Below are 27,820 nucleotides of genomic sequence, written 5' to 3' on the forward strand. Positions count from 1 at the left end.
CACACGCACGCAGGCAGCTTCATCATCAATTTGCAGTCGTGGTTTTGGTCATTGCATGTGTTTTAGAGTGTTGGGGCTTCACCTACGAGTTTTTTTCCCAGAGTGGTATCCGTAGCTTTTGTTTAGAATGCCAACTCTTTTTTTGGTCAGAAAGAAGACTTGTGTGTGTGTGTGTGTGTGTGTGTGTGTGTGTGTGTGTGTGTGTGTGTGTGTGTGTGTGTGTGTGTGTGTGTGTGAGAGTGAGTGAGTGAGTGAGTGAGTGAGTGAGTGAGTGAGTGAGTGAGTGAGTGAGTGAGTGAGTGAGTGAGTGAGTGAGAGAGAAAGAGAAAGACCGAGTTAATGTCTATAATGATGCGTTACTTTTTTGCTGCTATTAAACAATAATGAACACCGTTTGGAACAATTTGTCTGTTTATTCAGTAGCCTAGACCAAAACGCTGTTCGGCTAAGATACAATAGTTGATGCCTTGCAATCAGTGTTCAATGCAGGGCAAACAGCCCAAAAACAAAACAGTGCAACATTGCTCACTTTGCTGCAACCTAGGCTAAATTTGGAGGTTGTCGGGTCGAGTTGAGTTCGGGTGGTTAATTAACGCAGGTCGTGGTGCAGATTGGCCCTCATATCAGGTCGGGTGGGTGCAAGTATTAAAAATCCCTGGCCTGCACATCACTACTGAACCACCATATAAATGCGACTTATACACCGAAGCGACTTGTATGTTTTTTTTCCCCCTCGCAACAACACGTTTTTTGCTGTGCAACTTGTAGTCCGGTGCGACTTGTCAGTGTATGAATTGTGTATGTGCATGGTGGAATGTGAGGCATTCATTGATTGTAAAGCATTTTGAGTGGCTATTGCAGTTAGAAAAGCGCTATATAAAATGCAGTCCATTTACTGTATGATATAGTAAACCAGAACTAAGCGTAGTTCACATGCTCATATAAATTGTATTGTTTTTTTGGTTTTTTTCCCTCTTTTTCTCCGATACATGTGGAGTCACCAGCCACTTCTTTTCACCTGACAGTGAGGAGTTTCACCAGGGGGATGTAGCGCGTGGGAGAATTACGCTATTCCCCCCCCCGAACAAGCACCCCGACCGAACAGAGGAGACGCTAGTACAGCGACCAGGACAAATACCCACATCCGGCTTCCCATCAAGCTGGCGGTAACATGGGGATTTGAACCGGCGATCCCCGTGTTGGTAGGCAGTGGAATAGACCGCTACGCTACCTGGACTCCCCCCAATTGTAATGTTTTTAAATGCAGTCCTTACACTTAGTTGTTTTGTTTGGGCTTTTTTTTTTTGGAATACAAATCAATTCCGTGGCTTAATCTAAAGCATGAATTGGCAAGGCATAATTTGTGTGTCTGTTTTCAGTTACTTTGCATCTTCTCCTCAAATGTCTAGTGCCTCTCCTTTATGACAAACGACAGACTGTTTCTTACTGTGTCTGTGTGACGTTTGCATGACACTCATACTTGGTGAACTTGTGTGCAGGTCTGTAGTTTTTGTTTTGCTTGTTTTAGATAATTTTATGCTATTATTTCCAGCAACAATTCATCTTGCTAGATGTTAAGATGGCCCGTTATCTTCATATGTCAGTGCAATCTATGCATATGGAATGCAGATTTTGTGAATAATCTAGATAGACAATATTTTGAAATGTTATGTGGAGGAGGATATAAATTAGCATGTGATTTATTGTTTTTTATTGCTTGATGGTGTCTGACAGCTTTTTGCGCAGAAAATTCATGGTTTCTTTTTCTTAAATCAATCACAAGGAATAAGAAGACATATGCATAATAATGAAACACATTTATTAATGTTTACTGTCCCCTGCAGTCACATGACAATGAAATGGATGACCGGGTTTGCTTTGTGCGGATGGTATAAGCCCGACTGTCGCATGTGGAGTGTGCTGAACAGGTGAACATGGTTTAGGTGGATGAGCTCCCATCCAGACAAGCTCAGCTGGCGGCCTTGTGCAGCTCACAGGAGTCTGATGTGCTCATTGTCGGAGGAGGGGCCACAGGCTCAGGTTGTGCCTTAGACGCCGTCACACAGAGTAAGTATCTTTTGGTCCACTGGTTTGAAAAAAAAAAAGAATTGGAGCAAGTCCTTAACTGTTCAGCACAAACACAGACGGGTCCATTGGAGCAGTCTGGGGTTTGCTTTTCTCATTTCAGTTGTTGCTGAGGGAAGGCAGAGAGGTTCTCGGTAATATCCCCTGCAAAGATTTTCCCAGCCGGTATGGTATGGATCAATGCTTGTTCTTCTTATCATCAAGTTGCTGTCATTACCCAGTGATATGAATACGTGCACTTTAATTGTCGTTTGTGCACAGTATAGTTGAGATATGTACCACGCTAGGCCTGTGTTTGATGGATTTTTTAGTCTTATAAGAGAAAAAACTAATAAATCCCAATTTTTCAGCTGGAACAAAACCACAGTTTTGGGGAGCAGCTTTTTGAGAGGATTTTTTTTTGTGGCGGTCTTTTGTTCATCCCCTCCTTGTAAAACTCAAATGGGTATTTTCTGTCCTGGTGTTGCATAACTTTCCAGCCATTGTGATGGAGCTGCTTCCAAGCCCTTTCCCTGGGGCTCGGTCTGTAAGGCGATTCTCAAGCCTTCTATGAAGGCTGGAGCAGCACAACGTTTGGGCTTGCAGGATTTCTCCCCTTTAAAAGACCAGGGTCCATAGTCCAATCAACAACAAAATTATAAGACGACTCTTTAGTTCCACCCAATGAGGGGGTGCATCCTCCTGCGGATGCTATTACATACTAAATCAATTATCTATGCTGCTGGTTGGAAGCCTTTTAAATCTGTTTTTTTTCTCTCTCTTTTATGAACTCTGGCTGTCTAATGGTGGCATAGAGGGGGTTTTTGAAGCCCCTTCCCTCGTCTTCTTCTAATCCACGGTTATTCTTCCTTTCTTCTTTTGAAAATTGGGATTTACAGACCGTCTGGGACAGCAAGTAAGCTACTAATAGTCACAGAGAGTAGCAGTTTCAATGTTAAAGAATGTTATGGAAGTCATACAATTTCTCTCAAATATATAACAGAAGTTCTCCCAAAAATACGAGGAAAATCAGCGTTCAGTTGATTGCTTTTGAAAGTTTGGTTCCTTTGACTACATTTTCAAAGCATTTGGATTCCTTTTTGTGGTTCATTCCATCATGCTGGTGGAAATGAATATTGTTTTTTTACCCAATGGAATATGTATGGCCCCACAATACTTTCCCCATCATGAATATTACAGTGGAAAGGATGTGCATATGTGAATAGCACTGTGATCCGTTCTAAAGATTTGGGACAATAAGTAGCCAAATATCAGCTCAGCGCTGATGTGTTTCCTTGGTTCCCACCGTCAGATCTCAAAACTGCCCTTGTGGAGAGAGACGATTTCTCATCAGGCACCAGCAGCCGGAGCACCAAGCTCATTCACGGAGGAGTCCGATATCTACAGAAAGCCATCATGAAATTAGATTACAAACAGGTAAATGCTTCATTTTTTCTCCGCTGCTGACACTTATCCGTGGAATTCCTGGTCCCTCTGGTCATATTGCTTTATTTACTCCCCCGTGTTCATTTTTCATTCATGAGAGGCCCCGACATGTTTGCCTTGAATGACTGCCTGCCTGGGATTTTTTGAAGTTGTTTCAAAGAATTCTAACAACTTGGCAGGAGCAGGAGCACCGTTCCCCCATCTTTATCAAGTTGTGTATTAAAACATGGAATTATTTCAAAGTAATGGGTGCAATAAGACACACGGGTCTTCTTTTGTCTATGGCTTGTTTAAGAAGAGTCAGCTAGGTTCAAACTAAAATGTCACCATTTTCTGTTACATTTCAGACTACTTGAGGAATCTCATTATTCCTGGCTTGTGTTTTCTTTGGGAGCCTTATTTTGCCATCTGTATGAACATGCTGGGGTCTTGGAGGTGAGCAGTGGAGGAGACCAATTAGTGTGATTGCAGGAAACACAACTGCCTGGTCAGCAGCCCGACAGTAAAGTATGGACTATACTACATGCCGTAGATGGAACAGAAGGCAAATTAAGGCAATGGTGTTGGGCCAGGAATTCTGGACTTCCATGGCAGCAATGACGTTTACTCCCCGGAAACTATTTATCAGCGTAATGTATTGTTTTCAAGTCTTCCGAAGTCACATGATCAATTTCAAAAGCATTGAACATCGACATCTGACACTCTTAGGAAACCCTATTGAATAAATGATATAATTTTGTTTTGCTTTTGTTTTTTCCCCCCCTTTTTCTCCCCAGTTGTACTTGGCCAATCATCCCACTCTTCTGAGCCATCCCGGTCGCTGCTCCACCCCCTCTGCCAATTCAGGGAGGGCTGCAGACTACCACATGCCTCCTCCCATACATGTGGAGTCACCAGCTGCTTCTTTTCACCTGACAGAGGAGTTTCACCAAGGGGACGTAGCGCGTGAGAGGATCACCTTATTCCCCCCAGTTCCCCCTCCCCCCTGAACAGGTAGATGCCCTGACCGACCAGAGGAGGCGCTAGTGCAGTGACTAGGACACATACCCACATCTGGTTTCCCACCCACAGACGCGGCCAATTGTGTCTGTAGGGTCGCCCGACCAAGCCAGAGGTAACATAGGGATTCAAACCGGCGATCTCTGTGTTGGTAGGCAACGGAATAGACCGCTACGCTACCCGGACACCCACTAAATGATGTAATTTAAAGGTTTACGTATTATGAGATAGATTTGAATTAACTTTTTTTTTCAACTGAATTAAACGACATGATCAAACTTCATCACTACGCTCACAAGAATAAGGCTGAAATCATAATGCATTTTATTTCCAGGATGTGATCTGTTTTAACCTTCCTGTCTCCTCCAGTACATGATGGTGTAAGAAGCCCTCCGTGAGCACTCCAATTTGCTGGGTACCCCCCCCCCCACATCTGCCGTCACCCCTACCCATAATGCTTCCAGTGTACAAGAGCTGTGTCCTCCTCCTCTTCCCTATCCCCTGACCATTTTTCACCTCATATACTAGCAAAGGCAGTAAACCTTTCCCTTTGGTGGAGGCATAGAGTTTGGGAAGATGGAGAAGTTCAGGAGAATGGCAGTAAACTTTAAAGACAGTCACCTTGGGGCTGAGGGCCTCATTGAGGTGTAGAGTAAAAGAAGAGTGGTCCATGGCATCCCTGCACCATCTCACTCCAGCTCTGAGTTGGGTGAACTCAGGGGCCTTGATTTGATTGGTACAGCCTTGAATCATAAGCTTTAATTGCACCTGACATTTAAAGCTCCTCTCTGGTATTTAAAGCAGTGTACAGGTGTGGCTCATTACTGAGAGGGGGATAGGAGATTCTGATTTCTCTCTCATTGCCAGGCCACGGCACTGCCTTAACTCATCATACTGCCTGTCACCGTCCCAGACTCTTCTTTCACTCACACGGGGCCACCAACTGACAACAGTCACATAGGAGTTCAGTACATCCTGTGCAGGCCTTACTTAACATGAGGTTTTTCTTTTGAGGCAACTAGAGAAAAAAGTGCTGGCAATATCATATCTGCCGAAGAAAGAGGGAAAAAAAAACCCCGAATACGTGTGGCCCTGAAGGTAACATGTAAACTACCATGCGTCTTACTCAGACTGTTGTCGTAGCATTTCTGTCCATTGTTATTCTCAGCTGGTGGCAGCTCCCATATTACTGGGCAGGGATCAAGATGTATGACCTGGTGGCGGGGGTCCAGTGCTTGAAGAGCAACTAAAGTCCTCAGCAAAAACAAGGCTCTGGAGCTCTGCCCCATGCTCAGGAAAAACCAGCTGGTGGGAGCCGTTGTCTACTATGATGGTAAGCCACACACACTGTCATCTCTCTCCAAATACTTTAACATGTACATGGTACCATACACAAAGAGAGCACACTTTAACGCTGTTTAGAAAAGCCGAAACACTTGTCACAGCTGAAGACACGTTCCACGTTCTAGAAGTAGCCCTCTGTCCATCCATTCATTATCCAAGCCGCTTATCCCGGTCGGGGTCACGGGATGCTGGAGCCTATCCCAACAGTCATTGGGCGGCAGGCTGGGAGACAGAACATCTCTGTATCTTTCCCATTTGATCAAAATACATTTTTTGCTATCTAAACAAGAAAAGGTGAGGAATACTACTTGAATGTTGGATCTTGAAAAACAGCAACATGTCAAGTATGTCTGCAGCAAAAGGGGTTTTCTCAAAATGTGTTGAAAGTGATACAGGCAATGTGAAATGTTTTATTGTGTGTGAAAAGTCGAGGTATTTCTCTGATGATCAGTTCTAACCTTGAAATGCCATCAACCCTTTGTAAAATTTCAATTTCAGTTTGAATCCATAAGTGGAAACTAGTACAGCGCAGAGGGTTTGGCCACCGGGAAGCAAAAATATTCTTAAATATTTGTTTTTTTTCTTTCTGTCTTTTCCTATCCCGAGTCCCCTTTCATACCTTTAGAGCAAAAATATCCCACATCCGACATCCCACATGGCTGTGTAATTGCTGTCTATGTGAGCGTAAACAAATTAGAGACAACATTGTTTAAAGCAGAAAATAGCCAGTAGGCGCTGCGTTCCAACCAGTCCCAGGATCCATCTTTCTCCAGGCCATACGTGCCGTGCATTGGCATCAGAAAAACAAAGCATATGTTGATTGTTAGCTAGGGTGTACATAGCATGTCTTGTTCACTCAAGGTCTCCCTTGTAGCCGCAAACTCCCAACTTTGTTTCTCTAGGCTATCTGTCAGACTTCATTTAGCATTCGAGGATATGTGGATTCCCATGTACTGCAAAAAGGCAACATATTTCTGCAGGAAAATGGCTGCTATCTGAGCAGTGATCTGTCAACCTTACTCATTTAGCAGAACTAAGTGGGAGTGGGGGCATTGTGCTTGGGCTATTTATATTTGTTTAGTTTAATATCATTTTATTTATTTATTTATTTATGCTTTTTTTTAGTGGCAAAATATGAAAACAAAAATAATAGCCTATGAACCGAATTTAATGGAATTATTTTCCTTATAGTAATTATGCAGGGGACAAGGAAATTTGAATGAAAACATTAGTCTTTATACTGATGCTTATACTTTCCTCAAGCTGTCATTTCCTCCCCCATTTCCCATATGCAACTAGGAACATTATGGCAATGACATTTTTTATCCTGACCTTCTTCACGGGGGATAGGACTTGGACTGCTTGGGTTCATCTCCCCAGGATTTTTCAAGCCATCATGGTCAGATAGTTTCAATGTGTAGACATTGTTTTACGCTTAGAAAATCTGGTCTTGACAAATACACCATTTAGTAAGAAATGACAAAATGTGTTATCAGGTTGCACACACACAGAGTATGTGGCACAATTAAATTCCCATGGAAATCCGATGACCTCAAATATTCTAAGGTGGCAGCGATTATTCTGTAGCGGTGTATGTGAAAAATGCTTGGCAGTAAAAAATAACATGCCTGATCATTTTTAAAGTGCTGCACTCAACTTAAAGTCTTGAGTGTTAATCCTTCTTTCCTTCTGAGCCCTCCTCCTTTTTGCCAGAGGAGTAATTGACAGAAGCATCTGGGATAATAACTTCATCTCCCGCTGTACCTGCAACAATTTAATTGGACAAGTCAGCCCAGCCAAGCATCTCTGGCTCTATGACTGGGAGACATGAAATTCATTGTCATTATTGTCCCTGTCATTTTGCAGCATTTTGTCCAGCTGCAGAGTTCCTCTCACTCCACTGAGTTTGGTACCTCCGGGAGGCTGGAACGACTGGTGGTGGTGGTAGCACAGTGGAGGGGGGGGGCTGTCCTCCAGGGAACTCTGATGCTCATTTAGCTTTGTTCCGTCATCCGGCCAGTTTGGCTTTTAATTGCTGATGATAATTATCATCATCGTCATCATTATTGTTATCTTCGTTGGAGTGTCAGGTTATTATAGCCTTACTATGCTACTCATTCATAAATTTTGGTCCCTCGATCTGACTAATCCTTGAATTCCTGACATTTAACATAGTGATAATGCTCCTGTGGTGTGCCCAGTGCCAATATGTGGTGGGTTCACATCGGGGAGCTGTGAATCACAGGGTCAAAGGTCAGCAGAAGGCTCGGCAATCACCAAGGATCAGACACCTACTGCCTGCTGGCGACTAGACCCTCTCTAGCCTGATCATTTAGTATGAAGGCGTATTTGCAATGGGGATGTGTGAGTGTAGATGTGTGTGCCTGCATGTGTCCACAGCAACGACGGCATAAGTTTGCCAACCACACACTATAATAGTCACATTCACCCTACAGAGATGAAGAAGTAGATTCCGTGGTCTCCCTAATACATCATGGCAGGGTGCATACTCTTGTATGTAATTCATTCTAAAATGTGGCCTTTAAATCTGTTGTTTTCTTGCTTCCCCCCCCCCCCTTTTTATGGTTTTGTTTTCGGCTTATTTATTTATTTTCTGCGGTAGAGGAATGGCTTCCAGCATGCTGTAGCATTAAGCAGAGCCCACCAGCTAGCTAGCCTCAAGTCGCTCAAACGTAAAATAAATCAGGGCATGTAAGACCCTGCTCATTCCTGCAAAGTAGCAACATTCTGCCCAGCCAACAGAAGAGACTTGAACTTCCCTGGCAATAACAAATAGAAAGAAAGTCACATGAGACACCAACATTAAAAGTGATTAATCATCTCTATTCTCTCTTTACTTTGAACCAAGGGATTGTCCAGCAATAAATCTTCAAAGATGTACATAAGAATCACTTCCTAATGAAACTGGGCTTTGTTCATTTGTCACCTTTTAGACCCTTTCATTTAAATTACAAAACTTGTGACCTTGTGACTCTGAATATAGATCTCTGGTATTTTAAAGCTGAAGAGGGATTAATCCATAAATCTTGAAACTAGATTCCTCTGTTCATTAAAAGGATTCTGTCGAGAGATCTTCAGTTTTACAAGCAGATCAGCCTCTGTCGCGGGTCCTCTCCCTTTACATCGATGTATTGAAAAACATGACCATAAGGATTGGAAAAAGGATTCCTTTCTTTCACTGGCATGTTTTTTTCCCCCAGTACATACGTCCCTTCTAGAAAGCAGTTTGCCTTTGATTCATCCTTGCTTACTTTTTATCTCCTTTTGACTCTAACCTCATGTAGCACCGATGTGTGAAACTGTTACCCTAAAACCGAACTGTGTGGTGAACACAGAAGCTAACATGTGAGCACAGCATCGATAATGTTTGACAGTAGAAAAGTACATGTGCTCTCCCCCTGAAGGCCGGGGAACACACTCCTGCATTTGCATCGTGTGTGTGTGTGTGTGTGTTTGTGTGTGTGGACAGTAATAAGCTAACGCCATGATCGCCCACCCCACCCACCACCACCTTCCCTTCATCCGTGCACCCCCCCCCCCTAGTGAAAGAGAGGAGAAGGGGGGTGGGCAGAGGAGAGGAGGGGCTGGGCCTCACACTCAGGCCAAAGGGCCGCTATGGCTTTAAGTGTGCTCCTTGTGTGGCCGAAGCAGCCATCCCGCTGATGCAAAGTGACAGGGACAGATGTGACATATCGGTTCCGACACACTTCCATACCACCAGTCACAGGCTTGGGGTGACTCACATCCCCCTGCCCTGGTCCTGTCCCCCCCACCCCCCTGCTTCAGGACAACACAACGATGCTCGAATGAACCTCGCCATCGCCCTCACTGCTGCCAGGTATGGGGCTGCCATAGCCAATTACACTGAAGTGGTGCACCTACTGAAGAGGGCAGACCCGCAGACGGGGAAGGAGAGGGTCTGTGGAGCACGCTGCAGGGACGTGATCACAGGTAAATGCAACAAAAGCCACTTCCTTCCTTCTGTTCTCCACAGCGCCAACCCCCAACACTCCCCCCACATCCCTCCAGTTCCCCATCCCACCCCACTCTTGCCAGCCCTCACAACAGGGGCCCTCCCTGCTCCTCTTAATCAGTGCTATTTTGCACATAGTCATAGCACATCTAGTGCGGGGGGCTTTTAATATTTTATAAGCGTTTTATGGTGAAGAGAGCTGCTTCAAATCCGGTAGGAAGGGACATAAGACAGAATTAGCGCACTCCAAATGGCCTTACTTACCTTTTAAATGTCATGCATTGGGATGGCTTTGGAGGAATAAAGCAGTTAGAAGTAAAAGATGGTATTCTGAAACATTTCATGAATAACCAAGGTTTGAGGATCACAACACATGACTGCCCCCTCATGTTTTTTTTTCTCCTAAAGAAAGAAGTGTGCTTTCAGTGGAGACGTCTCCCTTTCCATCACATGGGTGGGAAGCCCAATATGGACAAGGCCTACACTGTCAAGATAATAGAGATTGTTTCATTGAGACTTTTTTCGTATTTTCTTTTTTTCTCCATGCTCAAAGAAAGGAAGACCCTCAAGTTTATGATGGGAATTCAGATAAACACGTTATTTCGTTCATTCTTGCGCCGCCGCTGCGTCAACGGAAACACAAGTCAAAAAAGAATTGTAGTCCGCCATTCACCTCATTGTCAAATCAGATCATTCATTACCCTCGTGCTGCCTTTTTGGATATGCCTTCCCATTATGTAGTTCGTCAACATCAAGCATCACATTAACAAACATTTTCCCTCCACGCTTTCAAAAGACTCCCTCAGTCACTGCCTCCTGGGCTACTCCCTGACACAAAGAGGCGAGAGGGAAATTAGGTATGTCTGTTTCCTATTAATTACAATCCTGGGAAGTCTCCCATGGACACACTCGAGCCACTCTATTACGGAGAGAAGGGGGTGTTCGCTGATAAATTAATAATCCGGCTTGTCACCGGCTACAGATGAATAGCCCCTAGTGATTGATGCTGTTTTCTTTCATAGGGCAGGAATTTGATGTCAGAGCCAAATGTGTTATCAATGCCACGGGACCTTTTGCGGACGCGCTGCGGAAAATGAATGATCAGAGGAACCCCAACATCTGTCAGCCCAGCGCTGGGGTGCACATCGTCATCCCAGGCTATTACAGGTAACTAACGAGGGGTCCCTGCGTCTCTGTCACTGTTCCCCAGCATCACCCGCTCCTTAGCATGGCCGCCCAGATCAATTCATTAGCTAGCGCCGGAGTGGCTGGCAGAGAGAGCCCTCAGACCCAGGCAAGAGTTCTGGTCGCAACAACCGAGCACTGTCACGGTCAGCATGGAGCAGGTGCTCAGTGGTGCTGCAAGAGCCTCAGCCAAGGAATATCCAGGCACTTTCTTTGTGTTCACCTTTCTGGTGAGGTTTTAGAGAAGGTTATAGATCAGTGGTTCTCAATCCGGTCTTTGGGTACCACCCAAGGACCAGTTGGTTTTCTTTTTTTGGGGGGGGGGTTTCCCCCCTCTTTTTCTCGCCAATTGTATTTGGCCAATTACCCCACTCTTCTGAGCCATCCTGGTCGCTGCTCCACCCCCTCTGCTGATCCAGGGAGGGCTGCAGACTACCACACACGCCTCCTCCCATACATGTGGAGTCACCACCCGCTTCTTTTCACCTGACAGTGAGGAGTTTCACCAGGGGGACGTAGCGCGTGAGAGGATCACATTATTCCCCCCAGTTCCCCCTCCCCCTCGAACAGGCACCCCGACTGACCAGAGGAGGTGCTAATGCAGCGTCCAGGACACATACCCACATCCGGCCTCCCACCCGCAGACATGGCCACTTGTGTCTGTAGGGACGTCCAATCAAGCCGGCGGTAACACAAGGATTCGAACTGGTGAACCCCATGTTGGTAGGCAACGGAATAGACTGCCATGCTACCTAGATGCTCTCAGGGTTTTCTCTTCTTGCCCGGTAGGTAATTACATTCCGTGGCAGTGGCTCAGGAGGTAGAGCAAGTCATGGGTAGCTGGAGGGTTGCTGGTTTTGATCCTCAGCTCCTCCTTGCAATAATGTCGAGGTGTCCCTGAGCAAGACACCTTAACCCCTAACTACCCCCAGTGAGCTTGTTGTTACCTTGCATGGTTGACAGCGCCATCGGTGTATGAGTGTGTGTGTGGGTGGGTAAAAATGTGAAGCATTAGTTGTAAATCGCTTTGGGAAAAAGCGCTATATAAATGCAGTCCATTTACCGTTTACATTATTCACCTGTTGTTATTGCAGCCTTCAGTCAAGCAGGTTTAATGCTGCATTCAAGTCAAATCAGAACTCGGCTATTTAAAGTTGGAAATTTCTGACACCCGATGTCAAATGTTCCCACCGTAAACTCGGGGGAAAAAAACACATGGTTGCTGTCAGATAAGTCATTATTTGATTTGCAGTAATTTTGAGCTAGCCAACAGTAAAAGTGAAGGATGAAGATTGTAGCTTTTAATTTTGGGGAACATAATAATGGGGAACATAAATGATACCAGCACATGTAACAATTTATTCCTGTCTGATCATGAACTACAAACTTTGTTCCAATTTTTCTTGCCGTGACACTACCGGTGCTCAGGTCAGATAAACTGGAGCTCTGAAATGATGCTCGAATTTCCAACTCATAGTTCCGACATGAGTTTAACAACCGTTTTTCACAAGTTGGATCTCGTTTTTTACTAGTCACAAGTTGTCTTGAACGCAGCATTAGGCATGAAACAACAGGTGAACGTAATTAACTACCTGGAAGAACTGAAAACCAGCAATGCTGGTGGTACCGAAGGACCAGATTGAAAACTGCTGTTTTTAGATGATTCTGTTGAATCAGGCCAACACGGAGCTGATGTGTATCATTCATCAAGCATTGCATCCAGATGTTTTGGAACGGTTCTTGGCACGATCAAACAGACTTTCCTGTCGCGGAGGGCTGCAAATGGACTTTCCGATTGGATTCCTCTCTGCCTCCACCAGATCAGGAATTTCTGCTCTGTTTTGATGCATTCTATTTGTGTTTGCACAGGGGAAAGTCTACTCTTAAGACCCAACAACACCTCCACCCTCCACACCACCCCTCTGCTTTTCCTGTGTTAAATTGAGTCAGTGCCATGTGCATGTGTTTTAAACAGGACAATATGTGCACTCTGGGCTGAGGCGAGGGAAGCAGTGGCTGGAATTGAAACCAGCAGAATTAATCTCCTGGTAACAGCGTTGACAGGAGCCTGATTATGGGGTGTCCCCTCCACCAGCCGGCCGGCTCGTGCCCTCCATCCCCCCTCCAGCAGACCAAAGGTTAATGCAGTCTTCTTGTTTGTTCCCCTCCATGCCCCTGTGCCCTCCTACACACACACACGCACAAACACACATATATGTATATGTACACACCACTACCCCTGACAACATGGGGCTACTGGACCCTGCCACCAGCGATGGGCGCATCATCTTCTTCCTTCCCTGGGAGGAGAGGATGACCGTTACCAGGGTGACAGACAAACCCACAGAGATATTGCAACACCCCATCCCTGTGGAGGAGGACATCAACTTCATCCTGACTGAGGTCCGCAACCACTCAGTCCTGGCGTAGAAGGTGACTGTCATCTCGAAACACACACACACATATGCAGGCACATTGTGAGCTGAACCCAAGAGAACTTTGCTTGTATGTTTGATTTTTGTCCAGTGCTTTTATAGGCAGTCAGGATGACTCAGATCTGGTTGCGGATGATGTTGAGATGAACAAGCATTCACCTTTTCTCTCTAACTTATATGTGAAGCACAATTGCACGTCTGGAGTCGCTCCCATGTAGGAGTATGGCGGGTGGGGAAAGGCTGTGACGCTTGAGGTATAACTAACGCAACAATGTCAACGCAACATTTCCCATGAGGGGGAGACAAAAAAAATGACTCATCACTGCGTGCTTACACTTAGGGCACTATAGCCTGGACATTTCAATCCGACCTAATTCATAACAGCCATTTATGATAATAAATACACGTCCAGCAAACCCCCCCCCCCCACCGACCCAACACACACACACACATATACACAAGCACACAAATAACCACACAAGCACACGCACCACCACCACCTCTGATTTACAAATAGCTGATGGAGCAAGCAGCTGACAGAAATAAATGAGCTAATCTGATGGCTGTGTAGGACTTCCACCAGATATTAATTCATCAGGAGGCCACAGAGTGCAGACAGATACAAATTCCTGCTTTAATTATGTATGGAAGCCACTGTGGAAACGGGAGACGCCACCGTTGCCAGCGCTATTTCTCACAGCAACTTTATGAACCCCTCTGATTCCATCGTTATTTTGTTTTCCTTTTAGATATAATACATGTCCCTCCCACTCTTTTCCCTGAACACTCGAGACAAAATAGACCCCCCCCCCCTTTTATACCACTGCCTTCACATGAGACATTGGATAATGAACAAGTAGAAAAATAACCTTTACCACATTAAATTATATTGTTTTCGATTTGCAATCTTTATGAGGCCTTCCTGGAGCCCCTCTGATGTATTTCCTTCCCGTTTGGAGCCTCGACTGGCCCTCGCCGACTGGCAGGCTTATCAAAACCCAGGGAGGCTTTATTGAATGAGTGACCAGTGGGTATCTAAACAGAATGCAGGGCTATTGATTTTGGAGAAGTGGTCTAATTGTTTCTAGTAGACAAGGGCTTGTCCCGATTATTTGATTGATTAGCTTGATACCAGTCGGCCTCCTCTTCCTCCTCCCCTGGCCAGTTAATAGCACTGTAATCCCAATACACCCCCTTATTTCTAATCCATCATCATTATCATGGCTGTACTCAGCACAAGATTAGTCCATAAGGGTTTTTTTTCCCCCTGCATTCCTCAATATTGGCTCTGCCTTCTGTATGCTAAACTGAAAAAAGAGGGGAAAAGTACAGCAGATATAGTCCATCTCAACTCTACTTTAAAGTACACTGGAGAGATGGTAAGAGATAAATGCAGAGAGGGCAACAGAGAGAGAGAACTGCATGACAGAGACGGAGAGTGATAGATGGCCAGAGACAGAGATAAGTGAAAGAACAAGAGGGGGGAGAGAAAAAGAGAGAGGGAGTGAGAGAGTGTCACAGTGGTTCACCAGCTCAGACCTCAGACTAGTATCCGGCTTCAGGCAGCGTGGCCACGGACGGCAGGGTGACATGTGGCGTATGTCTGGGCGAGACCCTGGTAAAGTCCTGTGGTCACAAGCCTGAGAAAATAAAGGAGGAAGAGGAAGATGTGTGTGTGTGTGTGTGTGTGTGTGTGTGTGTGTGTGTGTGTGTGTGTGTATATACGTGTTTGCAGGGCGGGGGGTGGGTAGTAGAAGTGTGAAGTGATAGAGCAAGAAAGAAGCCATGACTGGCAGACTCCGCTGTAGTCTCCGTCCTTGCCTGTGGTTGCGCCCGGACCGCAGTCTTCACTCAGTTGTCTGAGGAGGTGGGAGGAGGGTGAAGGGGGGAGTAGAAGGGCCATACCAGGGGGGGGTTTGTCACATTGCATGGCTGTGACACCTCAAAAGACCTACTGGCCCCTGGAGTGGACAGCCAGTGCCTCCCTCCCCTTCAGTCTCTCCCCTGAGGGTGTGGGTTCTCCATGGCTTCTCACAGTCACACCAGCCTTCACAGTGACACACACACACACACACACGCACACACACAACCAGCTCCAGATCCCTACTCCACTGTACTTAACACTAGTCTGCCCCACTGACTGGACTGGTCTGTTTGAAGACTGGGCTCTTTTTGTTCCACTGCTGCAATCTGACTTGGACTCCCTCTGTCTCTGTGGTGGAATCTTTCCACACCACACAACAGTCCCATTCCCCAAACATGAGTCAGCCCAACAAAGGAGGCATCAGTGTAGCTCACTCTCTATGGAATAAAAGAATTCAAAACATTTTATTCCTTGAACATTTTCTGTCTTAGAATTCATTCTAGTGTCAGTGTATATCCCCGAGTCACTCAGAGAACGTCTATGGTTAGTGCACATCTTAATTCCAATCAAAATGTATTCGTATGACCTGACTGCAAGCTTTAAAAACTCTTACTGCAAAAAAATGGCTATTCGGATAATCAGTAAACGGGTCAGAAGGAGGGTTAGTTGAACCAATACAAGCTATCAAAGTTTGCAGCCATCAAAATAATCAATTGGACTGTTGAGTCAATTATGCCAGGTCTTCCAAGGTTAATGCACCTCAAGAGACATGTTTATCATGCAAAGGTTTCATTTTGTACTGCTACAAATGGGCATTGTCTTCATCTGCGTGCTGTTTATGGCCCATGTGAGGCCTGCTGCTCCACAGCTACTCCACTGTCATAAATGTTTAAAAAATGCCCTTTCATAACGAGTTTGTCATTGTTTTATTCAGAAATATCAACCAGCCCATTATGGTGGCAGGTATTTTTTCAATCGATACACAACAGCATATTAATATTTAATTCTTTATATGTCATTGCGATATAAAAATAGTGGATTGTTGAGGAGCAGCAGCTGGAGCTCGTTTATTTTCCTGCTGTGGCGGTGAACTGGAGAGAGGAGCGATGGAGACTTCTCATTATAAGGACTGTGTGCAGATATGCAATAATTCCAGCTTGCATGCATGTGTGTGCATGTGTGTTTTTGTGTATGTTGGAGCACCTGTCTACACACCATGTGTGTTCACACATAGGTGGCCACAGATTTGTATTTGCATCTGCTAACACACTCGTTTGTCCATGTTGTCTCTCTCTCCTCCAGTGCGAAGAGGAGATGGCGGTCTGGAGTGGCGTCCGTCCTCTGGTCACAGACCCTAACTCCAAGGACACACGGTCTATTTGCAGAAAGCACATTGTCAACATTAGTGACAGTGGATTAGTTGCCGTCGCTGGTTCGTATTGCATTTCTCACACACAAGGACTAAAAATCTTTTATTTGATAATTTTTTTTTTGGAAATTGCTTAAAACAAGGTGTATTGAACGAGGTTGCACAAGGCAGTTACAAATCATGCAACAAAATTGTGTTGATGTTCAGGTTTTGCCCCTGATGCAATTTAGACTTATTAGCTGTGCCAGGTTATGTGACAGGGTTCCATGTAATGATGAACTAAAAAAAAATGTCTGCAGCTTGATACCCAGAATTCAATGTCTATTATTGATAATATTCCAGAAGCAGTATCACATGCACACCAAATTTCTAGAATATAAACAATCCTCCTTTAGATTTAAAAGGTTTAATTTGCTTTTGTGTGTTTTGATACATTACCAACACAATCAAGTGATTGTCATTTGTCAAATTTCAGCGATCACAAAACACACCATGTGATAAACGTCTGCATATCCTGTCATTCAGGTAAAATGTCCTAAAGCCCCTTTAAGATGGTCATTAGACGAAAGTGTGTGTGTGTGTGTGTGTGTGTGTGTGTGTGTGTGTGTGTGTGTGTGTGTGTGTGTGTGTGTGCAGACATGTTCTCCTGTAGCGTTCAAGCGCTAATAAACACAATGAACATTTTAAACAATGAAATGTTATTAAAACTTTCTGCATAAATTTTGGAAACAGCTTTTCATTGTATAGTCTTTCCTTTGTGCACATGCCTTTTACCCATCATGAAAGGTGGGCCAGAAACATAATTATGTGGCACATGATGGTAATTGGATCCAAATCCAAAAGTTTGGTGCAATTCAACAGTTGCCATTCTTTCCTTTTAACTTCCTGGTGGGATGTTTTGCAGTTTATAAGTGAAACCAACCTCACTGATTTGTGATCTGTAAGGTTCGTTTGCCTGCCAAGCTCAGTTGTTTTAGGCTTTTAGAGAGGTCAACTATGATGTTAACTGTGATGTTATTTCAGAGGGGTTGTTACACATTTCACAATTTAATAACTGTGTCACATCAAAATAACCTCAACGAGCGGGTGGTGTGGTGGTCTATTCCGTTGCCTACCAACACGGGATCACCAGTTTGAATCCCTGTGTTACCTGCAGCTTGGGCAGGCGTCCCTACAGACATAATTGGCCATGTCTGCGGGTGGGAAGCCGGATGTGGGTATGTGTCCTGGTCGCTGCACTAGCTCCTCCTCTGGTCGGTCTGGGCACCTGTTGGGGGGGGGGGGGACTGGAGGAACAGCATGATCCTCCCACACGCTACGTCCCCCTGGTGAAACTCCTCACTGTTGAAAAGAAGCGGCTGGTGACTCCACATGTATCAGAGGAGGCATGTGGTAGTCTGCAGCCCTCCCTGGATCGGCAGAGAGGGTGGAGCAGGGACCGGGAGGCCTCAGAAGCGTGGAGTAATTGGCTGTGTAAAATTGGGGAGAATCCAAAAAACAAAAAAAAACTTCAAGAGCTGTCATCAAATGGCATGTGTTTTAAACATACCATAAATTCTAGGTGTTGAGCCATAAAAACAAATCAATGCAGCTCCAATCAACAGGAAGGATAGTCTGCAAAACGAATGCAGGAATGATCTGCCCATTAGCCAAGCTCCCACTAACTGTAACATGTTCTGCAATTATGAATGACGCCTTCTTTCTTTACAGATGTTGTACTCATATGGTTGTGTGCAGTAGGCCTGTCAGATAGCATTTGAAATTCGAATGTACATTCGAATTATGGTAATAATATTCGAATTTGAATATGAAAATATGAAATTCGATTTTTTGTAATATATTTTTTTAATATATTTTTTCCCCCTTATGAATATTATTATTATTAATGCACACACGTTTAAATGGAAATAAATGATGGTTTCGTGAAACGTATTTTATGAAAATAAGCATAGCCTACATCCGTAGTAAAACCGGAAATTAAAAAGCTCTTGTCAGTTCCCACGCCGAGCGGGCGGGCTCATAGAACACAGGAAATGGCGGAATCCGAGAAGAACGTTGGCTGTGACCCAAGCGCTAGCACTAGCACTAGCACATCTCCTGCGAGAGTCATTCATACTCCACAACATCTGAGAAGTTACGTATGGAAATTCTTTGGGTTTTGGGCTGTTAATGGGAAAATCGAAGAGAGAATATATCCACACCTCGGGAAGATGGCTCAGAGATACCTCGCCGTGCCAGGGACATCCGTGCGCTCTGAGCGTGTCTTTTCTGATGCGGGAAACATAGTCACCAAAAAAAGGAGCGCTCTCGAGTCTGAACACGTGGACGCTTTGGTTTTTCTCGCAAACCACTATTAGCACAACTTCTTATACTACTACAGTGAGTAGGACTCTTGATTTTATTTTTTTAAGCCCCGTGGGTCATGGATAATTTACTATGCCTATGTTACTTACGGTAAATTCGTTAACACCATCTGGCCTTTTCCTAGTCAGATTTATTTTACTTGTATGTTACTTAGAGTAGGCCCTAGTTAACATCATCTGGCCTTTTCCTAGTCAGATTTATTTTATGTTTAGGGGTGCTCAACAACAGTTTTTGGACTAATATGTGCGGACAATGTGCTGGAGTTGTATGTTGTCATAAATATGCTGTTAATAAAAACACGGGCTACAATAGACTTACTCTCTCTGTATTGATTTTTGGGGGTGATATGCAAATTCAAGGTATTCGAATGCCATTCGAACCTCAGTGTGTAATATTCGTTATTCGTTCGAGGCCTATTTTTGGCATTCGTTCACAGCTCTAGTGTGCAGTAACATTATCTCTTAAGTGTTGCAGGAGGCAAATGGACCACCTACTGCTCCATAGCTGAGCAGACACTGGATGCAGCAGTGAAGGCTCATGGTCTCACAGCAGGTCCCAGTAGAACAGTGGGGCTGATGCTTGAAGAGGCTAAGGACTGGATGCCAACCATGTACTATATATCTGGCTGGTGCAGGACCACAGCCTGGAGGTGGAGGTGAACACAAATGTTTCTTTTACCTTTTTTTGGCAAAACCCAAACCTCTCATTTTGTATGTCTGTGACTACATTGATTTTTGACAAATCCCTGAGCTGGTAAAAGGAGAGAAAAAAAATCCTAATAAAGATACAGATAGAAGTGGCATCAGGGCGCTGACATCTCAATGATGAGATAAGTGTCCATGTTGGCCAGTAAGTGAATTAGCCAGCAGTGTGTGAGAGCTGAGTGGAGCCACTCAAGTGCTAAGAGTTTGCTGTCATCCTGTGCTTTCTCTGTCCTCCTGACAGTACACACATATCTCCAGGACAGTCCATGCCATGTTAGACTTCAAATGAACTGTACAATGACCTGCAAATGACAAGCGCAGAGAGTTGCAGCCCCCTGTGACTCTGGTGTGAATGAGTTTTAACCCTTCATTACCAAGAAAGAGGAGAAGAAAGCATAATCTATGATCCCAATGTTTCCAGAATGTTTAAAAAGGTCAATATGCTGATATTTTTGACAGCGCTTGACCTTTTGTGAAAAAAGTAACAAAACCATTGGAATTGAAATAACTTCTTTGTTTAGTTCTGGCACATAATGTATCACAGTCAAAGCATGCTGTCTCCCCTCAGCATCTCCCCATGAGTGACTTGACTGTTAATCCGTTGTATTGATCTAATATCAAAAGGTGCTATTTAAATGCAGCATAACTCCCTGGGAGCCATGATCTGTCAGTGGGGTCTGTTTGGAGTCTCGCTGAATTGCTAATGCCTGTTGCGTCTCTTGCTGTGTCCAGGTGGCTCAACATCTGGCCTCTACCTACGGCGGCAGGGCCTACAAAGTCGCCAAGATGGCGCACGTGACTGGGAAGAGCTGGCCCATTGTTGGCAAACTCCCCGTATCAGAATTCCCTTACATCGAGAGCGAGGTTGGCTGGCGACATCTTATTTATATTGGATATTGAATGCATGAGTGATCCCTGAAGTTCAAAGGAGGTGAGTGGTCTCGCTAACCAAATGGTTGTTTCCAGGTCCATTATGCCATAAGAGTATGCATGCACAGCAATCGATGTGGTGGTGTGGCAGACGCGGCTGGGCTTCATGCAGGCGGCAGAGGAGGCTCTCCCTTGGATCGTTGAGCTGAAACTGAAATGGATTGAACAAAAAAGACGGTAAACCATCACTATCCATCCATTATCCGAACCGCTAATCCTGCTCTCAGGGTCGTGGGGATGCTGGAGTCTATCCCAGCAGTCATTGGGTGGCAGGTGGGGAGACACCCTGGACAGGCCGCCAGGCCATCACAGGGCCCACACACACACATTCACACCAAGGGACAATTTAGTACGGCCGATTCACCTGACTTACATGTCTTTGGACTGTGGGAAGAAACCGGAGCACCCGGAGGAAACCCACGCAGACACGGGAGAACATGCAAACTCCACACAGACACTAACCGTCACTAACCATCACTAACACTTCCTAATATTAGGTCTAAGTTATGAAACGTAGACCAGCTATACTCTCAGCTCAAACTGACCTAGAAAAAGTAATTTTTCTTGGTCCATCTTCTGTCTGTCTTCATAATGGTCAGTGACCAGTGACTCCTTGACCACAAATGTTTTGCATACATGTAACTGCAAGAGCATAACGTTAGCACTATGCTCACAGGTAAGGTTTTTTTTTTTAATCGGACTCTAACTTTTGCATTGCTGTCTATATTAAGAAATAGACAACTTTGACAACATTATTCCCAATGGTAGCTTTCTTAATACACCTTTCCATATCCAGCCACTGCAACGCAAGCATGGATGGGTATTCCTGCACATGCATTAGATTGACCTCACATTAACCCAGATAGGTTTGATCTTTAAGAGCCATAAATTGGCTTTTGTCATTACCATAGGTTAATTACTGAGATTTGCTCTGTATCGTTGCTGCACTGAGATTGCAATAATAAGCAGCACACAAAAGCCATTCACACTGCCTGCGTGAGCACTAAATAGGTATTGTTTTGATCTTACTATTCCCGTCTGTAGTTTTGTTTGTACTGCTCTATTAATAGCAGTGCTTTTGATACGGTGTGATTCTGCTGAGTTTAGCTCGAACCTCACCCTTCCTGTCATTCTCCCCTCGAGTACAACGTCTCAAGTGCAGCCCAGATTTGGATAAGACGGCTGCTCTTACATTTCTTACATCACCTTTGTGAGAAACAAATTACTTTCTGTTTTGGGACTCAGTGTATTGTTATTTAGACACGGTCGCCCGTTGCCAAGAAGACCTGACTGCTGTTTATGAATATCAGCTTTGGTTGTTTGATGCCAAGTGTCAGTATAGTAGAAATATTCTGCACTGTAGATTTTGATTTTTTTGATTTGATTTTGAGATACTTTATTGATCCCTGTAGGTAAATTGTGCTCTGCATTTACCCCATCCTAGCTGTGTAGCGAGGAGCAGTGAGCAGCTGCCTTGCAGCATCTGGGGACCAACTCCAGTTCGTCTTGCCATGCCTCGGTCAGGGGCACAGTATTAACCCTAACATGCATGTCTTTTTTTTTGATGGAGGAAACCAGAGTACTTGGAAAAAAACAACCGCAGACACAGGGAGAACATGCACCTCCACACAGAGGACGACCCCCAAGGTTGGACAACCCCAGGGTTCGAACCCAGCAACTTCTTGCTCTAAGGTGACAGCACTAAGCACTAACCACTGTGCCACCGTGCACCGACACTCGATTTGTTAGTATGGCATCACATAGTTTTCAGTTCAGTCGCGTTATTATCCCAGATGGGAAACTTGATCAGTCACGTGCACAAGATAAAACAACACAAGTACAAAAATGTTTGCTTTACATACAATACATACAATATACAGAACATAATAATACAGCAAACCAGACAGAGGGACTGAGCTGCGAAGGATGTGCAGCAAGTTAGGGCTTGATCAGAATAGAGATGGAAATGTGCTGACAAGCGAGGAGAGTGTGCTGAGAAGGTGGAAGGAGTACTTTGAGGGGCTGATGAATGAAGAAAATGAGCGCGAGAGAGGTTGGATGATGTAGGGATAGTGAATCAGGAAGTACAGTGGATTAGCAAGGAGGAAGTGAGGGCAGTATGAAGATTGGAAAGGCAGTTGGTCCTGATGACATATCTGTGGAGACATGGAGATGTTTAGGAGAGATGGCAGTGGGGTTTTTAACTAGATTGTTTAACACAATCTTGGAAAGTGGGAGGATGCCTGAGGAGTGATTTGCTACAAAAGGGTACCAGCAAGAGTTAAAGGGAAGGTTTACAAGACGGTTGTGAGACCAGCTCTGTTGTATGGTTTGGAGACAGTGGCACTGATGAAAAGACAGGAGGTGGAGCTGGAGGTGGCAGAGTTGAAGATGCAATATTTTCATTGGGAGTGATGAAGAAGGACAGGATTAGGAACGAGTATATTAGAGGGACAGCTGAGGTTGGACGGTTTGGAGACAATGCAAGAGAGGCAAGATTGAGATGGTTTGGACATGTGTGGCGGAGAGATGCTGGGTATATTGGGAGAAGGATGCTGAATATGGAGCTGCCAGGGAAGAGGAGAAGAGGAAGGCCAAAGAGGAGGTTTATGGATGTGGTGAGGGAGGACATGCAGGTGGCTGGTGTGACAGAGGAAGATGCAGACGACAGAAAGAGATGGAAATAGATGATCCACTGTGGCAACCCCTAATGGGAGCAGCCGAAAGTAGTAGTAGTAGTAGTAATAATACAACAAACCAGCCTCTAAAGTGCTAAACTATATGTGCAGATTAAGCAGAGTTATTGCACTGGGAACAAAAGAGTTTCTTCTCCTATTGCACTTGAATCGGGGTGCTCTAAATCTACGACCTTAGGGAAGAGTTTCAATCAGTCTATGCAGTCCAAAATAGAGCTGGCCTTGTAGAGAACCTGCTGGTCTAAGAAAGCCATCAGGGGGCTGTAGTTGTGGTCCTGCACAGTCATGATCAGTGACCTCTAATGGCCCTCTCCTTTCCCATGTGTGCTTGCAGGAAGAGCTGGCCGCAGCCAAGCAGTTCCTCTACTAGGAAATGGGCTCCAAGGCCCGCTCTGAGCAGCTGACTGACAGCTCTGAGCCCACCCTCGCTGTCCCAGAGCTGGCTAGGTAAGCATTCAGCTGTGTATTTGTTACCATCCACATAGCATACATCCTGTATCATTACATTTCATTGTGTGTGCTTTGTGAAATAACTTCTTTTATTATCATGTAATCACAAATAGTAATATGTAAAAAAAACTGTATATAAACACCATGACATATTAATATAAATATAATACAACATTTAAAAGGGTGAGTAAGCAAGTAAGATTGATAAAAAATACTAGAAATACAAATTTGAGAAATCGGAGGTTTTGCAATACGGGATTTGTGCAAACTTAGTTTATTTCATATGTGGTGGCAACACGTGATCCTCTGTCAGTGTTATTTTATAGTTACAGCATTTTTGCGCAGGTGTACGCATAGTCGCTCCATATAGAAAGAATTGTGTGCCTCGTCTTGTCTTGTCTTGTCTCTGAGGGCTACTTCACAGCTCTACCTGGTCCCTCTCTCAACAGGTACATGAGACGGTTTCATAAATTTGACAAAGAAAACAAGGTCTTCATCACGACAGCAGCTGTTCGGAGGCGACTAGAGGTAAAAATGTGTGTGTGTGTGTGTGTGTGCGCGTGTGCGCGCACACGACTGTGTCTGTGAGTACACGTATGTGAGAGGTTATTACCAGTGGGCGTTTGTTCTCTTGTGTGCCTTTACGAGATGTGGAGAGGTTTCAGATTTCTCCCCTTTAATAGAAGCGCTGTAATGATGAGCCTCTTTTAGCTCAGTAACCATGACACTCTCACTCTGGGTGAGATGCTAGGTTGCTACCACCGCTCCAGCCAATAACAGGCACAGGATGTCAGTTGTCCCTCCATCTATTGTTTTGCTAAACTGCACAGACAAAGTGCTCCATCTCACCACCGAACACTGCTGATGGGGCTCCCATCACCATAGAAAAGCTGGAAAAATCCCACAAAATGATGCATATCCAAAATTTTAGAAATTCATTAGAAATATGATTAATATCTTCAACTACTCACATTTCTAGTGTAGCATGAATTCAGGGAGCAGACGGGATCAAACCTGAGTTCCCTGCGTCACGGGCGACTGCGTTAACCAGTTGACTAAAGGGTCTGCCCGTTAGCCAACAGAGTAGCAAGTCTGCACATCTGTGGTTGTTCACTGTTACACTACTCCCCTCCTTGGGGAAGCATGTCCCCGCGCTTCTGCATACCAGCTCCCCTCACACCTCTGAGTGCATGTGCATCCCACCGCTAACACCAAATGTAGCGGGAATTTGGGGGGCAGGCGGGAATTGAACCTGGGTTCCCCGCACCACGGGCGACTACGCTAACCACCACGGATGTGTAGACTCGCTGTCCTGTTGGCTAACGGGTCCGACCCTTTAGTTGACTGGTTAGTGCTGTCTACACATCTGTGGTTGTACACTGTTACACTAGCATTGATATCTGCAGGAGCAAAAACAACCAAGGGAATTTCAGCTGGCATGCTGTTAGTCCATCCAGATAGGGAAGTACTGAGCCGAAACAAGACCTGGAACATGAAACGGGCTGCAAACACAATATCCCTTTTGTGTCATTCAAAAGGAAATGAATAAGAAACAAAAAGAAAGTGAATTGTGAAAATGTGTTGCTGTACTGTGTTGTGGGAGCACTGTGTTGCAGCGACAGCACCGGCATTCCAGCCGTTTGTGGTGGAAACATTCAATGAACGGTGTCACCGAGCCACCGGGATATAATGAACAGAACTGCACTATTTGGTCCTGTCATTAGTTCAGGCCCGGTCGCATCAATGTGAGTGGACGCGTATGGATTACCAGTGCACCAGGATTCAGCTGGTGCCAGACCCTGTAAGGAAGCCTCGTGCAGCTCTAATTGAGCTGTGGGTTTGCTGTGGGAGTTTCTGCCAGCACAATATCTAAATTAAACATGTTTTCATCACCAGCAAATACGGACTTACATATTCACAAGGCACCCGCATCGCCTGCGATATAAACTGCGACGTTGTCTGCACTGAGACGCAGCTGAGTGGTTTTGGACAGGGTGCAGTGGACCCACAGCCGCTCTCATCGTCCTTGCCGTGAGCCTTAGCTGTGTCTGTTGCTGCTCTACAGATATGTATTTTGTCGGTGATAACCGAGGCCGGTGTCGGTGAGTTTTATGTTTTCAGATGAGTGTTTTTGTCATGTCTCACCGCGGCCTTTTGTGCGCTAATGATGTGAGACGATTGAAAAGTGTAGTTTCTGCTCATATCGAACATTCACAGGCCAAACGTGGAAAGATGATCTGCAGCAGCGAGCATTGTCTGAACAGTCGGTTTCCAAATCGTCCAGATGAGTCTTGTATGTGTTGTTTTTTTTTTTTTGCATGATGGCCTCATTCAGTGACCTATTTATTACCTTTTACTTAAAGACATTTCCCGCCACCACGGCATCGGCGTCCAGACTGATGAAAACACTCCGCGAAATGCTGAGCCACAATGGACAAGTGGAGCCCAGTGAATTTTTGCAGGTGTTTGTTGTTTTGTTTTGTTTTTTGTTACAGAATCTAGTGTTGTCTCTGAGATAATTCAAGTGTGTGTGTGTGTGTGTGTGTGTGTGTGTGTGTGTGTGTGTGTGTGTGTGTGTGTGTGTGTGTGTGTGTGTGCTGCCTCTTTCCCACCAAACATTTCTTGCTTTTTCTCTTTTTTAATTTCTCCCTCTCTCTCTGTCTCTCTCTCGCTCACACACACACACACACACACGTGTACACCCCCCCCATCACCCCCATCCCTCCCTCTTGACACGGACTGCCTTTTGCAGCTGTGTGACAATGATGAATGCAGAACATGGAGCACATTAATGCCAGGGATTCTGGTCAGTGTCAGGCCTTTCTTCACTATGTCAAGTTAAACAAACAAGATCAAGCAAAAGTGAATGGTAGTCGTCCCTCCTGAGATAAGACCCCTGTGGTAGCAGGGGGTGGGGTCATGGGAATCTCCGAAAACCTGAGATGGACATTCCTTCAACAAAACAATACTCTGGTTTCTGTCCGACTGGACAAGCTACCCAGTGGCCCTCCTGCAGCAGTGTTAATCTCTCTGCAAGGAGTGACTTTTCATACGGAGGCTCCTCGCATTTTATAATTTCCCTGTGTGGCGCTTCACCTGAAATAAGCTGTCACTGCAGTAAGTGGATTCCTCCTGTATGAGATGTCTGAAGGCTTTGTGGGATGTGTTAGAAGTGTGGCGGTTTCTGGCATTTTGATGACACGTCCTGTTGAAATCGAACTCATTAAGAAGGTTCCTTGATGTGAAACCTCGGAGGTGGATGGTGAAGCTGGTCCACCGTACGGTGTTTTCTTAATTCCACTTTTACAACATACTCTACTGATGCTTCATAATTGGGAGGATGAACCAAACGACTTGTTCCAGCGCGTTGAAGACGTTGTGGATTTAAAGCCGTAAGACTAGCTGTATAAGGATAGTTTTGTTTTGTTTTGTTTTTTACTCGATAAAGTCATAATGGTGATAGAATCCAGAGAATTCCAGTTTTCATCAGGTAGACACCTGGAAGAGCCTTATTGGAATATTGTGGATCTACTCATTATTGGAGTAGATGGTTAAGCTTGTCTAGTCCAAATTGCAGGTCTTCTAATTGTTACGTGTATGTGTGTGTGGGGGTGTGTGTGTGTGAACATGATCACATATGGTTGTGTGTTTGTGCATGCGTGCAGTCGTATGTTTACATTGGCTCTGAGTATGTGTTTGCGAACGCATGGACGTGTGCGTGTCCTCAGCCGGTGCGTGCGGTGAGGAAAGGCCCAGGTGTCTGGCAGCCGTCTGGCTATGCTAATGAAGACCGCCGAGGAGAGTCTAGACCAGCGGGAGTCGGCGTCTGTGCCCCCCAGTAGAGGAGGCGTGTGAGCCGGCCTGGTTTGCCTGGACTGAACCTGCTGGTTCGGGTGCATCGGACCCGGCCTGACTGGGCTTGTCTGGGATTCTCCAGCTCTCACTGCAACCGCAAACTAGCGTCAAATCACCACAC

At 45.1% G+C, this 27,820-nt stretch overlaps 1 pseudogene; it reads left to right on the top strand.

Moving 5' to 3' along the window:
- The first annotated feature begins 806 nt into the window (after positions 1–806).
- LOC130120964 (glycerol-3-phosphate dehydrogenase, mitochondrial-like) lies at positions 807–27,686 on the top strand (annotated as a pseudogene).
- Positions 27,687–27,820: the final 134 nt, after the last annotated feature.

Source organism: Lampris incognitus, chromosome 11 (assembly GCF_029633865.1).
Source record: "Lampris incognitus isolate fLamInc1 chromosome 11, fLamInc1.hap2, whole genome shotgun sequence".
In the NCBI taxonomy this organism is placed as follows: Eukaryota; Metazoa; Chordata; class Actinopteri; order Lampriformes; family Lampridae; genus Lampris; species Lampris incognitus.